Source organism: Tyto alba, unplaced genomic scaffold (genome assembly GCF_018691265.1).
Source record: "Tyto alba isolate M040663 unplaced genomic scaffold, T.alba_DEE_v4.0 Super-Scaffold_26, whole genome shotgun sequence".
NCBI lineage: Eukaryota > Metazoa > Chordata > Aves > Strigiformes > Tytonidae > Tyto > Tyto alba.
The window spans coordinates 11,649,526-11,668,021 of NW_024881300.1; the positions used below are offsets into that span (position 1 = coordinate 11,649,526).

General features: G+C 40.2%; 1 pseudogene; it reads right to left on the minus strand.

The window, feature by feature from the left end:
- LOC104356956 overlaps positions 1-18,068 on the minus strand; it is a 62,889-nt pseudogene extending 44,821 nt beyond the window's left edge.
- Positions 18,069-18,496: the final 428 nt, after the last annotated feature.

Here is an 18,496-nt window from a genome sequence, read left to right on the forward strand (position 1 = left end):
GATATTGTTTGACCTAAATATCCCTTACCAGAAAATACCCTGCTAGAGTCCTGGCCAAGAGAGACAAATTCACCTTTGCAATGGTATTGCTACTCCCCTTCTGCTTAGACAGTTTTGAACTATAACTGGAGTTTCTTTTAAGGGCCCCACAAAGAAAATTATTAGAGTCTGTACTAGCTTTGCAAAGCTAAGGCACAACCCAGACCCTTAAAAATTTGTTAGAAATGAACCAGAAGCACAACTCCCGCAAGGGAGAAGGAATGTCAACTCTCTCCACCCAACAAACTACTCCAAGTACTGCCCTATCTCATAAACAGGCAGTCCAGCAGAGAGGTGATGCCTACTGCTGCCATTGCCACCACCTTGGCAAAGCCCTCAGGAGTACTGACTGCTCCAGTCCCCATCACCCCCCAGGGGACAATCTGGGCAGGAACACAACTTCAAAGGGAGAACACACTTCAAATATGGCAAATCTGTCCATACCCTCGATAAAAGTTTATTTTTCTCACACACAGACATGAAGACTTATGAATCTTTTTCAGGAGGAAGGGAAGATCTTTCATTAATGAAACTGTGGATAAAAGACAAAAAAGTCACAATAGTGGAACTAGAAGGTTAACATTTACCTTCCAAGAGAAAATATTCTACAGCTCCATGGATCCCTTCATCTGCATCCACAGCAAGTAGCTTGTATACTTCAATACCTCCCACGGCTTCAGGGGAAACCACAGCCAAGAAGGGGAAGGACTCCATAGCCCATGCAGGTATGTTGTCATTCACGTCTGTCACAGTAAGTGACAAATGCACAAAGTACCAATCCTTTCCTAAAGGTCACAGGAAAATGAAGAAATACTTAGACAGCTACTTCATGGCACTCAGAGTAACAGAAACATGTATCAGTTCCTAAGTGTGTATTGTCTACAATATTGTTGGGATGCAATCCTGAAAAACTTGCTTTTTAGGGCTCTTCTGCAATCAAGAGCATCCAGACACAAAGAGGAGGGAACCAGTACAAGTACTGCTGAACTGCAAGATCAGGGCCACCCATTTCACATTCCACTAATACCACTTTTCAGGAAAGACCACAGTTCTTACATTTTCAAAATTTAAATAGACATTTTCTGAAAAGTTTTTCTGCGAAAGACCAAAAAAAAAGTATCAAGAAATATTTTGTTTATACAATGATTACAGCAGCTCTGAATTTTGAAAATTAAATATTTGTTGCCAAAAAATTGTAACCAATCTACCCTAACTAGTGATTTTCCTGGTTAGTAAATTCACTGAAATCCTAATGTGGTTTTCACTTCTATTAAATATTAAATGCTGCTAAAAACCAAACAACCAAAACCCCCAAAACAAACCACCATAGAATGGAACTATTCAATTCTCCAAAAATCATCAACAAAAGATCCCTAAACATTGAGCAAAAAGTATTTGTTATACCTCTGTTATTATTAAATCAACCAGTGAAGATGGTAGAGCTCCTAAACAAGTAATAAATATCAGGCAAGTACTGCTCAAAAAGTCACAGAAAAGAAAAACATTAGACTGGAGAAACTGCTCTGAAATCTCCAGGAATGGAGTTAAGCATTCCTGTTAAAGGAAGAAAGAGTGGGAAAATATCCCAGGTGAAGAAAGTTTCTGAATATAAAACCAAAGGATGGGATTAAAATCTTCACATTCCAAAGAAAGCAAAGTGGCACAGAAAGCCCTTTTCTCCTTAATAATTTTTTATATATTTTCAGCTGAAAAAAAATGCTTCCTTCAACCACACACAGCCAGCTCAGATTTTGAAGTGACTTAACTGGGTTAACACAAGACTGTGATAAAGTGAGTACTTCCTTTGTAATGGATGATATTTATCAGTAATGTCAGGGAGCACAGTATAACTATAACTTAGGTCTTTTGGTCAGCTTGGCCCTAAGTGGATTGGCACTTAACTTGTAAAAAGTTTTGCTACAGAAGCCAACTTGAGTGTTCCTGCAGTCCATATTTAATGCCTCTGGCTCCAGAAAAGTGGTGTATGCATACCCTGTCTGATTGTGAAAGCAGCACAACTGCATTGACATGGCACTATGCCCCAGCTAACAACCCTGGAGAAGTGAAAGGGAACGTAGCCCAGGTTAAAACAGCTGTCTACATTTAAAAAAACATTTATCCACGAGTTTAATAATAGACGTAAAGTCAGAATTTTTAAAGTTGATGATGTTAATACCTGATTTCAGTGTGTATTTATTATTTACACATACATGAAAACGTACCTAAACACACACACATTTATTTTCAAAATAGCTTTACAGGAACTGAAACAACATACAAAAAGGAATATCTAAACTGAGCGGTTTTAGTTTAAATCTAATAATACAAAGTACTTCATAATTAAGACTCTTAACTATAAAGTGTTGCCAAAATACCTAATCTTGTAAACAGTGTTATCTTACTAGGGAAGAATAGTCTCCCAGGAAGGCGTGTCACTTAGATTGAACAGCTGTACTCTCTCTCCCTCTCCACTCCTTTAATTGCAGCATTACATTCCTCTCCAAAAAACATCCATGCTCCAACTAAAATACATTACTTTTGTCTGATGTATGTACTTACTGATGTTATCCCTTCACTCCCACAGAAGTACTAATATATGCTTCACATCAGCCTCTTGCAAGCTTCAGCTTTTCATACTTAGGAACCTCTGTCTGATGGCAAGTGGCCTATTTAGTATACCATGTCATAATCTGCAATCTATAAGCAACCAGTAAGTGGATTGTTGTAAAGAAAACTCCTTGGTGCTGTGATCAACCAAGTGAAGTGTAAGTTTCTTAGTTTAGATTCCTGAGGCTTAATTCATCGTGACCTTTAAGCACATTCCACTCTTATCCAGAAAATTCTTGTAATAGAAAAATCAGCATTCACCCAAGATAATCACATAAATTCTTCTCAGTTAAACCTGTAAAACTGTATTAATTCATCTGAATTTTAGAACTACAACTGTGAGTACATCACTTTTTTCTTTCTCTAATGAGCAACAGAGAGTGTATTGACAGTAACTTGTTAAATCCAAATGAGTTCCTTTGTAACTATATCCTGTACTCTGAATCCAGTGTTCCAGGAAATATAATATTAGCTTAAGATTGCACATATGAAAAAATGGTGGCTACAGCAAAACCAAACTCCTAATTTATCAAACAGTAAATCACAGAAGCAATAAGTTTCCTGAAAAAGAACCTTAAACATGCCCTGCACCATCACAGAACAGGAATACATGCAACAGGTATTTTCACATTTTCATAGAAAAAATATCTCAGTTACCATGTACATCCAAGTCTTACAAAGTCTTCTCGACTAACTGAGATGATTGTGTGTATTATGTACTGCACTTCCGCAGTTAGAAGTGTCGGCAGGCCTGGTGTAAGGATGCTCAATTCTGCTTCTCTAGATGAATGTTCTTTATAACACTGTTTCAAAGGATAAACTCCAATTGCCTCAATGCGAAAAAAAAGACTGACACTGAGGTGAGAGTACTGTAGCCCACACTGCTATTGCACCGTCCTCATAGTCACCCAGGTATAATTCCCTTCAATAGTTAGACAGACTCGGTGAAAGCAGCTGCATGCTTTCTCCTCTGTATAGCACGAAAGAATTCAGAAGGACCATCAAAAAAAATACCCAAAAATCATGTTGTAAAATGCAGCAGCATGGATATAATTTCACACGACCATACTAAAAAGAACCAGATGTTTTTCAGAGAGACGTTTCATGTCAGAATGCGCATTCCAATGGGGCAGCCTGAAGAAACTGCAGGAGGGAACTTGTTAGAAGTTGATCTGAGTCAGGTTAAGGTACACCACGGTGACCCACAACAGGGTAAATTCTAAATGAGAAGTGCCAAATAAGATCAGGGTCTGCTTGAACGCTACAGAGATTTTGATCAAAAGGTGATCCAAAAACAGTAAGTGCAAAAGGAGCAAGTTAAGCGTCAAAACTGCCTGTCTCTTGTCAAAAGAACAGGTCTTGTGTAAGCTGTCACAAGTTTGTAAATACCCACTGTTGTCTTAGTTTGCATGGGCATACGGCAGGCTTAAAACACCAATCACTAAATTAGAAGCTGAGTTAAGAACCTGTGAAAATCTACCTCTATAATAGTAAGATCTACTGAGGATTTGAATGCCACCTTAGTAACCCTGCCAGGAGTAGAAAGGTTACTGACCTTTGTCTCTCAGGATCCTAGAAATCAATATCCTAATCAAGCCATGACCCCATTCTGTTTCAGGCTCTGCTAAAGTTCTTAACATGCATGTATTCCTCTATCAAAAAATAAGTCATAATCAAAGCATAACTGATTTTTACTGGACAAGTAATAATATACCTGGATATAAATTCCACTGTTGTCACTTACTGATTGTCAGTTCAATGAACATCAATATGTCAGTACTTAGTACATAATAACTGAGAAACACCTCTTGTAAAGAAACTGTGGAAAACTTCATCAGGATTGAGATTAATCCTCACATGCTCTAGCAAACTTTACTAATCAAAAACTAAAAGGACTTGGTCATGTTCCTCCAGGTACTTGTGTTTTAACAGTTAAGAGACCTTAATGTCAAGTGACATCTTGGCAAGATCAAAGTTTTCAACAATATGTTGGTTACCCCTGAAACATCTGAATACTCTTAAGAATTCTGTTAGTATAGTCTGCAGGAACTGCAATGCACATAACTGAAGAGACAGGCCTAAGTGACTCTCTTGACCACTATAAGTTTCCACTGAATATGACCTTCCAGAACTTATTGTTATGTTATTTTCTTCCATCAACCATAGGCAATCTGATTCATAAGCAAATACACTAAATAAATCATCATTATTCCAGTTCCAGACAAAGGTAGCCTGGAGGAAAATGACCGTAACTAAGTTTTCCCTTGACTGCATATCATATATCAATGCAAAAACTGTAACAGAAACACCAAACAGGACTGTACTTCTCTGCACAGAGACCTATAGATGTGACCTGGCAACTTGTAGAAACAACATTAGGGTGTCCAATGAAGCATGATCGGACAAGGACCTGCCAGAGAACAGCAAGTGTGATGAAGAGACTGACATGGGCAATAATGTGTAATATGTGTATGTCTAGCAGGACAATGCATTACGAATTTCAAAGTATATGTTAGTGAACATGATTCCTTTAAAGCATAACTCCACATTCTAACAAGCACAGCAAATATTTAAAAGTATTTCAATTATTGTAATTACCATGACATACACATTACAAAATGCAGTCTCTTATATTTTGTAACTGGCATAGCTGCTTGCCTACAGAATAGTTGTGTTTTCTTACTGAATGGAACTTAAACCAAACTTTAACCAATTTTTAATACGGTATATAAAATTCATTTTCTCCCCTATTTATGAAAATGATTTGTGCTACAAGACAGCAGAAGGAAGGAAATTTTAGAAACATACATCTCTCGATAGCTCAGGTGTCTCAATGCCTCTTTCCATCAAAACATTCCCCCATACGTATCTTGCTGATATATTAATTACACATGTACATCAATATATTAATCGTAGTAGTATATCATTATGTATCTGCATTTGTGTATTATGATTAATAGTAGTTTATTAGTAGTATATGTTGTACACACACAGTAATATTGCTACATTATGGGAGAAATAATATGTTACAATTCCACTCAAATCTTAGCAGAAACAGCTTAAAAATGGTAATCCTCTGGATTTGGGTTAAATCCTACAAACACACAGACAGATTCTACTTAAATTATCTGTTCCAAATACCAGGTGCCAACAAGTGTAGATACCTCCAACTATATTCAGCTGTGCAAGTCAATCCACTACTGAGACTCTAACTCAGGAATCTGACACAGGCTTAATTATCCCTAAAAGAATTTTCAAACTGTTTTGTAACACACTACCAATAAATATTTCCTCAATATTACATGCTAGATACTTCACTTTCAAGTTAGGCGCACCATAGGTATCTTATATGATGTCATCCATTCAAAAAAATCCTGTTAAAAGAATAGTTCTGCTAATTACATTGTTGGCCACACATGCAGATTTTGTATTTGACAGATTTTCTTCTCTAGCTTCAGACAACAAAAAAAATTAAATTGTTTTCTCACAGATGTTGAGCAACAAGATATAAAACTCAAAATGGCTCTTGCTGCACATAAACATGACAGTAACATTACACTGGAATATCTTATATTAAAAATCAGTAATTTTTAAAGTCCTATAGAAAATAATACTTCATATTCAAAAGGATAAAATCATCTTTTTATTTGACCAGAAAGTATTTTTTCTCTTTTCTAATTTTACTTCACTGTGGAAGCTAATAAAAACAGGTTCTGTGAGCAGATTGCTTTTCCCATGTATTTGCAAACACCACTTACTTGCCCTTTGCAGTATCAAAACTAAGCCCTCTCTACAGCTCTCTTCAATTTATATAAAAAATTAAAACTAGAATTATAAACTCTAGTCCAGAGGGTTTTCCTACTTTAGCTGCTAAATTCCCTAATTAGAGCCAATTCATGTATTATCAAAAATCCTTCTTAGGGCAGCTTATCCTGAAGTCTGCTTTTTCTCTGATATTCCCTCCAGTTGGAATTACTTCCTTTTAACTTAATATTACTGACAAAAGCTGCAGCACTGAAATTCATTCCCTATCACCAAAATCAATCTTCATAACCCACTGCTGAAACATCATCACAGGTATCTAGCTATAATTGGCTATTTTTCATGCCTATCTGTGGCTGAAAACTGATAAACAGAAGGATTTATTATACTGCCTTACTCTGAATTCCAACTACGTTAGGCAAGGTGATACACTAGCTGGCCCGGGTTTCTGCTCACACGAAATAAGTGATATGCTACAATTCACAATTTTCATCCTCTGGAAAAAAAAAAATCCATATTAAGTGATATGCTGGGTAGTTTAACCATAGCAAAAATGCTCTTTAAAGGCAGCCATAAGTAACTAAAAAAAAAAAAAAATTCGAGAAAGTCTCTAAAATATCTTTCTTTAGGTCTGCCTGTAGGCAAACTTCTATATCCATACAGCTAATGAAATCAGTTCTCTACCAACATACTCTGCGTAAGAATTACCTATCAACATAATTCTCCAAGAAAAAGCATGAAAATCTGTTATTCAAATGCCTTCCAGAAAACAGCAGTGCAGATCAAGGGCAGTGCCTGCTGTCAGCCTCCCCTCTAGATTCTTTTTCACAAATCTCCATGATCAAAAGACAGTGCCTCACTCAACACAGTTGTTAAGATTGAGAAGCTTTAATAAAGGCAGAGTTAAATATATAGAAGAAAACATAACATTTTAAATTAACTATTCAAAGTTAGAAATTTGATCCTTTGGTGAGATACAAAACACATTTGTATAATAAAATAAAACTGTTCTTATTTATAACAAAAAATAAAAAATAAAGGAAAAAACCTTAATGCTCATATACTATGAAGACTGGGTCACATACTTTGTCCAAAAAGCTTAGGAAAATTTCTAATAAATTAAAAAGTGTGTCACAAGCTTGTAAAATCATTAGCAATTTTTCATGTCAAATTTAAGACGTATAGAGGGACTCCGTATTTAGAAGGAAGAGAAAGCCCTCTCAAAATCATGAACCTCTAGGGGAGTCCAAGTTAAAGAATTGTCAAAACTGAAGAACATACTGAAATTATAAGTAGTGACCAAATATCTCACTCAAATAATGGTTGCTTTCTTCTTTAGGTTCTTCACTAATTCTTTATGGCTCTACTGAACCCAGGTTTATCTGGAAAAAAAATCTTTTGTGGTATTTGCCACTAATTTTCTAAGAAAGGGTTTCAACATAAAGTAACACGAGCTAGCTCCTCCAACCTGGTAGAAAAGCTGGGTTATAAAGATTCATTGGATTGCACACAGATACTGTAAACTAATAAATTCTGTCATTTCATACAGCAACTGGGAAAAAAGTATTTCCCCACCTACCTATGTTATACCAAGGGCAGCAGGAAGGAGGAGACGGCTTTAATACTTAATCATTCGGTTAACAACAACTTTTGAATGTTACGCTGCTTAAATCAAACCTTGAAAGTCATGCATGCTGAAACAGTTTGATTGCAATTTCAAATATTGTGGGTTGGAGTTGCCTCTAAACCCACCTGTTTTCACCATGTCAAATTATAAAAGACGCTGTCAACCAGTGAAATCCAACATATCCTCAGACTTCTGATTTCATTAGGGTTATAAAACTGTCTTTTCTCTCGTCTCTTCTAGAAGACGAGACTTGAAAATAAAATCCTTGTATTCGTTAAAAACATAGGCTTCTCTGCATCAGTGTAATTGACAAAACTGACAGCGCCAGACATTCTGATTTTTAAAAACTGACAATATAGAATATGTACTTGACTGAACAATTGTGGACAAATATAATTCATTCCTTGAATGTACTGAGCGTAGAGGTATTATATTATTATGATTAAACAATAATGGGTGAGAAGCTAGGTTGCTCCTGGCATTTTTAAGTCATTTCAATTTATTTTTAAAGGAGGTTATGAGTGTTAAAAGTCTTGCAAGCCTTTAGGTCAATACTGCTACTACATTCTGGTCTACATCTATCAGCAAATTAAGTATTCAAGGTAGTATTTTTCTTTTTTAAATTGCTCCAACTTCTCAGGCTACTACCTTGAACAGACAAATGGTTTTTGAAAACTCAGATCTCTGTTATTTGTTTGGGTTACTGTAAGTACAGTATTTTGGGTTTGGTTGAGAAGACACTGTTGTTTTGAGGAAGATTTACAAATATTACACTGAATTCTTTTAACACCTCACTATATAATATGTCTTCATACAAAATATCTACCAACTTAAAGTCTGGGAAGATACACTTCCAGAAAAAAATCTTAATGCCCTAAGCCTCTAGATGCAATCAGGAGAAGCTTCTTTTCCCATTTTCATATCTTAACATGAGACAAAAGCTACTGGTTATTGTACTCAGTCCTACTGTATATCCTTCAAAAAATAGGACAATTATGCACAAACATTTCTCTACTGTCATTTCTGAAAATGCATGAAGTGTATGATGGGCTACTTTTAAGTACAGTAGTTTGCTCATTCATGAAGCATAAACCTTCTAAAGAAATAACTTTGAAAGGCTTAAGCTGTGGACAGCTCACATTCCCTCCTGATATGCCTTACCTTTTTTGCAGATAGAATAATGACCCTATCATGTCTCTGTTCCTTACCCTCATATGGTTTTTAAAATAGAAGTTAATGCAAACCAGAAAACAAAAGTGCAAAAGTAAAGAAAGCATCAGAGAAGCTAAATGATGATGGTGGAGTGGATCTTAATATAAATTACTAATTAGAAGAGAGTAAAGTGATAATCATGTTATCAGGGACTTCCCAGTGTGGTATCCATCTGCTGAGAGTGGTAGACAGAAAAACCAAGCATGCCCAGATGTGAAATAATGACTACAAATTAATAATCACAACAGACATCCTTAAATAACAAAACGTGTCTTATTAAATGATTACTGATCGCCAAAAAGCATTATCATAAGGAGAAAACTTAGCTAAAGAGGTAGCAGCTACCACACCAGTGTAAGTTGGGACATTCTCTTGAAATTTTCCTTAGAATTTATTGGGGAAAATCTGGCTTGTTTTTCTGAATCCCATCATGTGCAAGGGAAAAAAAAAAAAAAAATGCCTCCACAGCCAGTAGCCTCACCAACACAGTCTGCTGTACTTCCTTGTATCATTATGCATGGCAAGTCTTTTGAAATAACATTATCTGGATTGCAAATCTAAACACATGAAAGATAGGAAATCATTATCAATTTTAATTTTTCAGAACAATAAAATGAAAAAGAGAAACCTGACCATGGCACATCATGTATCAACATTTATATGCATCACCAGTAAACTGAAGCCTACTCATACCACACATAACTCTTGTTATTAGGGTTAGGAAACAGCAATAAACTGGTATCTGCTGAGTGGACTGTTATTACACAGAGAAAGGTCACTAAGCTGTGAGACTTCACAAACATTTTTTTTTTGCAGCAGGAAAGACAGACTGATGCATCTCGGTTTCCATTTCAAACTGTGCTGAGGAGTAAGCTGTCATATAGACAAAGCCTTCCTTATCTGTTTCAACTCTCTTCTGCTCTATTGCCCCCAACTGTCCTTATCCCAAAGCTGGCACTTCCTTAACACTGACTTTTATTGGCAATTCCCATTTAAAGAAGTAAAAAAATTTTATACGCATAAGATTAATCATCTAATGCAACCAAATCTCCTATTTAAGAAATTATGACCTCTTTAATAAGAAACAAAGAAAAGAAAAAGTGGAATTTATGTCTGGAGCACTGCATATTAAATACTGTATATTATTAAGTGAATCAAAAGGAAACTGTCTTCAAAATACTGAAATTGTCCCCTATTTACACCAAAACACTTCAAAGTCAAAGGAAATTTATTGTGTGCTAAGTCTCACTCTCTCTTTTATTGTAAAACCTAACCCTAAACATACCAAGAAGGTTTAAAGATATTGTATCTGCAATTTGGAGACTACAATTCTGAGACTAAAAGCAAAAACAGAGGTTAGGGAAAATTGAAATAAAACTGTTTCATAATCAAATAATGTGTAACAGAATTGCCATGTCAGTCAGAGAATCAAGGTCCAACTGGAGATATAATAAACCAGTTTTGAGGATGATCCTATCCACATGTACTATAATTTACTACTTCCATCAGATTAACAGATTTGTGTTAAAATTTAGTTAGACTTAAAAAAAAAAAAAAAAAAAAAAGCTTATTTCTTTTGTGGAAACTGAATGTTTGAGATGATAAACAGCCAGAAGATCTAAACAGCCTTGTTATTCAAGTAAATCCCAGTAGTGTCTCAAAGATATTTCTAATCTGACTGCTTGGAGTAGACAGCAAATAGTATCAAAACATTTATACTGAATAAACATCAACATGGTGCTCTAAAGCTTCCCCAGATATTCCCTTCTACCACAAACAAGTAACATTCCAAACCTTTAAACACATATAGTTGTCCCAAATACACACAGAATGTATGTTTTGTTTTGACTTAATAGCATGAAACCCATTGCAGTTTAACTCAACATATCTGTGGGCTAATAGGTAATGATTTCAACTTAAACCCAACTTGATGTGTAACTGTTAACATGGTTGTAATTCATAAAAGAGGTAATAAGAATTGAAAAGACAAAACATCACCCAGAAGCTACTTAATTCTTAGGGATGATCCCCACAGAATCAGTACAGCTAGTAAGGGACTAAGGGCCTCAGATAAAATTAAAACAGATGATCCTTGTCTTCCAAGCATAAAAACCTTCAAGGTTTAAAATACACATATCACTAACATAGGTAACTCCACTCTATGTGTCAATTTAAACAGGACAAATAGACTTAAAATGTAAGTAACTGCTGTTAACTATTCGACAAGCATGTCAAACATTACCCTTAGTAAATCCACTGATAGGAAAAAATGACAACGGGGATTACAAAACTAATGCCCATGGATGAAGTAAGGTCAAAGGAGCTTGAGACAACAGACAATTAGAAAGATGGAATCTTTCATGCACTTCTTCCAAGCACTAAAAGAATAATAATGGTTCCTTCTCAAATTAAATGTTAGCTCTATGTTAAAATATTCATGACAGTCAAAGAAATTTTATCTTCTGTTCACTGGGTAAAAGCTTCAAAAGAAGTATCACACCTTTGTGAAGAACAAATAAATTGTGTCCCGATAAATTAAATGGGATAAAATCTGAAATGCTACAGAAAACGTGAGCATAACCATCACTTCTTCAGGCAAGGTTAACCAAAGAATATAGCTCAGGGCAGAATGACCAGCAGAGGTCAACAGAGGTATTTGCTCATCCAGGACCATCTGTGAAAAAATTCTCCTGAAGTTAAGCCATGACATTTTGGAATTCTGTTTACCATCTTGTCGCTCAAACTAATGTATGAGTTTGTCTTGGTGTTTCTCTTTGGTTTGGGGTTGTGGGGTTTATGAGGGTTTGTTTTTTTTTTCTTCTGGCCAACATATTTGTAAATTATGAAAAATGTCAGTATTGTTAGGCCATATTTCAATTTCAAATGAGTGGTTTCAGCTCTCAATATTTAATTTTCTGTCCAATGTCCAGGCAGAGCAATTTAAGCTCTCAAGGTAGTCAGGGTACAGAGAAAATGTTATACAAATGCACACATGTTTCTGCTAAAGATGCAGAATTTAACTGCCAAGGAGCAGCAAGAAAAGGCTGCTCTGCAGGGTAAGTTAAAATGGCAGTCAAGGGTGACAGCAAGGCAGGCAGGGACCTCGCTGTCACTGAGCAAGAAGAGCAGAGCAGGTCCCAAGTTACACGCCTGGCTCACCCAACAATCCAGTGGTCTCCAGACAGATCTGCAGTGATGGGACAGGTCTCAGGTCAAGCTGGGAAGCCGAGTCAGCAAGACACACAGCCAGGCACAGCACACACCTGGGGGAGCTCAGGAAAGGACCTGAGCTTAAGCGCTGCTCCCAAGACATGGGGTGGAGGCCACAGACAAGGCTTGTGACAACTGACTGCCTGGTCCAAGGTTGGCCAGCAGCGTCCTGCCAGAGCTGGCCTTGAGCATGGGCAGCCAGACCCAGGGAGCAGGTATTTGCAAGACCCGTTACTGCACTCTAAGATCTGACAATCATGTTGGACAGGTCAGCCCTAATCTGAAAATATTAAATTTATCATGCTTGACTGATCTGTGATCTCTTCTCTATTTCTTAAAACTAACTGCTGCCTAGTTTTAAATCTTCCTGCTAAGAATTCATACGAGAAATTCACCTGAAGTTGAACCACAAAATGAGACAGTATCTCCTCTCTCATCCAGGGCCTGGAATTATTACTCCTCCACAAGCATAGCAGAACCCACACCATAAAAAAGGCACTTTGCACTACAGGTCCAGATTTTCCTGTTGTTCTTTCCAATAACTGCTGTTTCCAGAAAACATATAAGCTAGGTTAAAACTAAGTCTACAAACTATCAAATGGCCACAAAAAGATATACAGTGAATAAAACAGAACTAGTAAGGTACTATCTCCTCTACAGATTTCAGCTAATTTTACTGCAGCAGTGAAATACGCAAAATAATGATTTATTACTTCAAAGAATACCAAACAAATGATGGACTTTTTTTCACGTCTACATTTAAAAAAACCCTTAAAAATCATTAAATTTATAACCAAAATATGTCCAGCCAAAAAGTAACTACAGCATGTAGCTGCACTGGTAATGACAACAGTGATTTGTTCACACCACTACGATAAATCTTAATGCTCAACTGCAGCTTTGCCAAAAAATCCAACTCTGTGTGTCAGAGAATTGTTCATGCTGCAAACGCCCCTCAAAGCTACCCCTGATGCAGGAAAATGTATACCAGCGCCAAGCCTACGGTCACACCATATCGTTCTACTAAGAAATACCCTACGTAGAGAGGAGTGAATCTGTTAACGTTGGCAGTTACTTCCCGTGCCAAGTGGAGTGAGTTAGGTTAACTCATACTCTGAGTTGCAGCTTGCTGAAGGTGAGAAAACCCTTCATCTTCCATGAACATGTGGAAGATTATCTGGATACTGAGATGCTAAAGGTCTGGTTGCATCTGGAACAGTATTTACTTCAGTGGAATACTAGCCCTGAACACACCGCCGTGTTCACTATCCAGGACAGAATTGAGAGGAAGCAAAGAGAAAAGTGTTTAAAATTCTATTGTAGCTGATGAGAAAAAATAAACATGCAGCCTGTTATATATCTTTGTGTTCCTCTGAATTAAAGTTAGTTCAGGAACAGGTTACCTCTTAAACAGTCCCATTTATGAACTAAAGGGAGAGGGCTGTCACACAAACTAGTAAGAAATGCTGCTGAATGTTGCCTTATTACCATATACCACTCTTCTTGCTACTATTTTGAGAATGCTCCACCAGGGAAAAAAGAAAAAAAATTTTTCTTCCTAGACATCTATTAGGACCACTTGTGCCACAATGCTTTTAAGCACTCTTTACTACTTTAGATAATGAAGAGCACATTGCAAATGAATCATAACAAACACTGAAAAGATAAAGGACAAAGAGGATAGACTTTATATGCTAAGTTATCTAAAAATCTTGTCTTATCCTTGGCATCATTGCCTGGGTTGAAGAAGAGACTAATGTCAAAATTAATTACTGGTTAATTTTCAATTCTCAGTTACCGGACAGCAAGAATTAGGGGGGTAGAAAATGAAAAGTATATTAAAGGAATTAATACCACTTTATATCACTTGAAATCAACATCTGATACCATAAGTTCTAATACCAGAAAACCACAGCCGTGGTTATGTATTATGGTTATGTACAATGTAAAATAAGCCAGCACAAATGTTAAAAGCAAAGCAAACAAACTGGAGAAAGAATCTGAACTTACACTTTTATTCACAACAAAATTCAGTGTAACCATCTCTACACTTCAACCTGAAAGCTCACTTCTGCAAATATTGGGGTTTTTTCCTGGAGATTTTGCAATCCTCTATATATTCCTTATTTCAGAAAAAAATAAAACATCTAGTTCTGCTAGACATCTTTCTCCCTCTCCTATCCCATCGTTTCGGTTGTCTTTTCTCACATTACTGAAGTTTGGATTGCAAGTAAGGAAAGAGACATAACTTTCTAAATATGCTTCAAATACCTATGTATTTTAACTCCTACAAAATGAGAATGTAAGCATTCTGCAACTCAGAAGAGTTTTAAACATGTCAAGTTATTATTAACCTTTACCTGACGAAAAAAACTAGTACTAATAAAGGTGTATTTTTGAATTTAGACTACTTCAAACAAAGAAACTTAAAATCACTAGCATCTAAAGTACACCATTTATACTGTCCACAATTAATTGCCATCTACCTAGTCTCTCAGAGTCAGAATCTATTCTACATATTTCACAGAGATTATTATCTTACTACCTCATACTGTCAGCAGTAATGTATCAAGCTAGTAGAAAACACTCCCAACTATTTAGTAGAATTACAACATGGTGAAAAAAAAAAATCCCTGAAAATAAGTTAAAGTTGGCTCATTTTTTTTTTTTTTTTAACTAGGTTAGCAATCATTGCTTTGGACAAGAAATCTCGGGCATGACAGAGTCACAAGCTTTGTTCCAGGCAATCTTAGGCTTCTATACTCAGACTAGACAAGAGTAAAAACCATCACAAAGGTGAGACCGGCAGTAATCAGGGGAAAGGTTAGCTACCACTTCTCTAACATCTTCCTGATGCGGACAGAGGGAGCTGTGACACCAACAAAGGGCTGAAACTTGAGCTGCATGTTAGAGTGAGTGAACATCCCAGAAGCATACTCTGATTGACCCGAAAGATTCTGTCACTGTGTCCGAGTAAGGACACCCTCTTTGGCATGTAGCCTGCCTCAAGTTTGAGTAGCAAAGACAGGACACAGGAAGCATTTGTGTTTCGAAATCAGTCTATCACCTCCTAGTTAGCAGCCAAAGCTCAAGCCAAAACGCAGCATAAAGCCAGTAAACGTGAATGACAGCAATATGCTACAGCGATAGGCGTGACAAAAACCAAGTGGGAACGAGAGAGGATCAGAGAGCCGTACCTCAGGACCCGAGTGAAATGAGTTGGTGATCCAGCCTGTTTCACAGGGGGAAGCATCCATGTCACTGAAACCGTCAGCACTAATTAGAATCCCTGCAGGCACCTGCAGGGATTTAACAGACACCAAGGAATAAACTGCCATGCTCCTATGGGCTTCCTCTCAGTCAGAAAAGAGAAGAGATGAAGAAAAGGAATAGTGTGGGAAGCTTTTCATCTCTCCTGCCTGCGCTGCTCTGTGACTAACAGAAGTTACTCTGAGCAGTTGCACTGCTGAGAAGTTAATCGTTTTCACAAGCACTAGAAGTCACGTAACTGAAAACCCTTCCTAAACCTTCCCAAGATGAAGCCAAATCAACCAACTCATTTCTGCCGATACAATTTTCTCCAGAGTACTCACATTCTAAACAATCTTCAGAACATTGTTACAATCACAAGTAACACGAAAATAACAAGAGACAGTGAATTTACAGACACCCACCAGACAGTATATTAAAAATATGCTTAAACTGAGCTGTATTCTCACAGGGGAAAAATATTAACCAAGATAACAATTCAAAATTTTAAGAGTTTTAAAAAGTAATAGATGCAATCAGCCAGAGAGAAATGAAATTAGCTATTCTATTTAACTTGAGTAGGACCCTGTGAATGATAACAATTTAAATCATAAACATGCCATTTTAACAGTGCACACTGGGCTCCTCAGATTTTTTTTTAAAAAAAAAGAGCAGCCTCATAAACACAAAGGCACCAATCTTTCAAAAACTCAGACCAAGCTTGTGAGTCAAACACGCTTAACTTTAATAACGACTCAAAACTCAGTGACTTCAGCTGCATTCTTCAAGGTAAGCATTTACAGGATCAGAGCGACAGGAAACATTTTAATAGAAAACAGTTGTCTGTAAGAAGCATGGTATAGCTAACACACTTTGCCTCAACACGTATATAACATAAATAACACTCTTTGGTTACACTACGCACTCTCCATGCTGCTCATTAATGACTAAGAATCTGAAAAGGTGAAACAGTTGAATTCTGATAACCACTTTACTGCTCCAAGTGATTTTACACAGCTGTACAGTCCACACTCACTAAACTACGCACTGCTTCCCGTCACCTAGCGCGCCTCAATAATTTGCAGATTCGAGAGCTCGAAACTACGCTCCACGGCACAACAGCACGTGCCACCAGATGCTGAACCACCGTTACGCGCTCGCTGCCACTCGGGGACTTTTTACACCTCGAGACAAACCACCCTCCAGCTTCCTGATGGAGCTGGGCCGCTACTCTGCGAACGCCCCGACTTTCTCCACAGCGGCGGGGGCGAGCGCAGTGTCCCCACGCCCGCACCTACCTGGGCGCTCCCGGGCGCGGACGACGAGCTGCCAGGCGGCCGCCGCCCCCCTGTCCAGGGCCGCGGGCAGCGCCACCGCGCCGCCCACCCGCCCCACGCCAACCGGCGACTTCTCGGCGGGCGGCGACGCCAGCTCGAAGCAGGCGGCGGCGAAGGGCGCCGGGGCCAGCGTGGCCAGCCGGCTGCCCGGGCGGGCGTCCTCGGGCAGGCCGTGCGGCGGCGGGGCGCGGCGGCGGCGGCGGGCGGCGGGGCGGGGCGGCGGCAGGCGCTGGGCCTGCGGCAGCACCTCCAGCTGCAGCGGTTCGCTGAGGCGCGGCGGCCGCCCGCGGTCCCGCGCGTAGAGGCGCAAGGGGATGGGCGCGCGGCGGTGCAGCAGCGAGCGCACCAGCACCACGCGCCCGCTGCGCGGCACCACGAAGAAGTGCGCGCTGCGCGGGCGGGCGAAGTAGCGGAGCTCCGCGTTGGCGCCCGCGTCCGCGTCCTCGGCGCGCGCCTGCCACACCTGCGCCCCGAGCGCCAGCGTCTCCTCCACGCGGAGCTGCGTGACGCCGGCGCGTGGCTCCCCCACGAAGCGCGGCGCGTGGTCGTTGTCGTCCAGCACGCGGACGGTGAGAGCGGCCAGCTCGGCGGGCGCGGCGGCGCGCGGCAGGCAGCGCTTGCAGCACAGGCCCAGGCGGAGGGAGTAGAGCGCCCGCGCCTCGCGGTCCAGCGGGCGGCGGGTGCGCAGCCAGACGCGCGCCGTGCGGGCGTGCAGCCCCACCGCGAAGTGCGAGTGGCCCTCGCCCAGCAGCTGCAGCCGCCAGCGCCGCCCCTGCACCTTGGCGCACCAGAGCTCGGCCCCCAGCCGCGTCAGGGGGATGCTCAGCCCGCTCACACGCGTGCCCGCCGGACGGTTCTCCGCGACGTGGCCGTCGAAGGAGGGTCTCCTCCGCGGGACGGCGCGGGAGGCGGCCAGAGCCCAGCAGAGCAGCAGGCAGCCGGCGGCGCGCCGGGCTCCGCGGGGGCCCATGGCGGTTGCGGGAGGGCAGGAGAGCGGGCTGCGCGGCGCGACGGCTGCCCACGGCGGCGGCGGCGGCTGCCCACGGCGGCGCGGCGCGGCGAGTGGGCGGGCGGGGAGGGGCCGCGGCCGTTGCCGCCTCCTGCGCGCCCCGCCGCGCCCGGCCCCTGCTCGCCCAGGACGATCTGCCCCCTGCGCCTCCCCGGGGATGTCCCTCCTGGTTTAACCGCCCGTTAGCCCAAATTCCCCACCTCTTGGGATAACCTCCCCGCTGGCTTCACCTCCTCAAGACCCCCACCGTCCCCAGCAGCCAAGTTCTTTGTCCACTTACCTCTGCACAAGCGATGTCCTGCAGTCTGACACATGGGGCGAACAGGGTCTCCCGGCACTTGGGTGTCTGCTGAAAATACTTTCTTGTTGATTTCTAGATATTATAAAATCCCAGTTTTGCCCTCAGCTTGTACTTGAGCAACGTCACTGGCCTAAAGTTACATC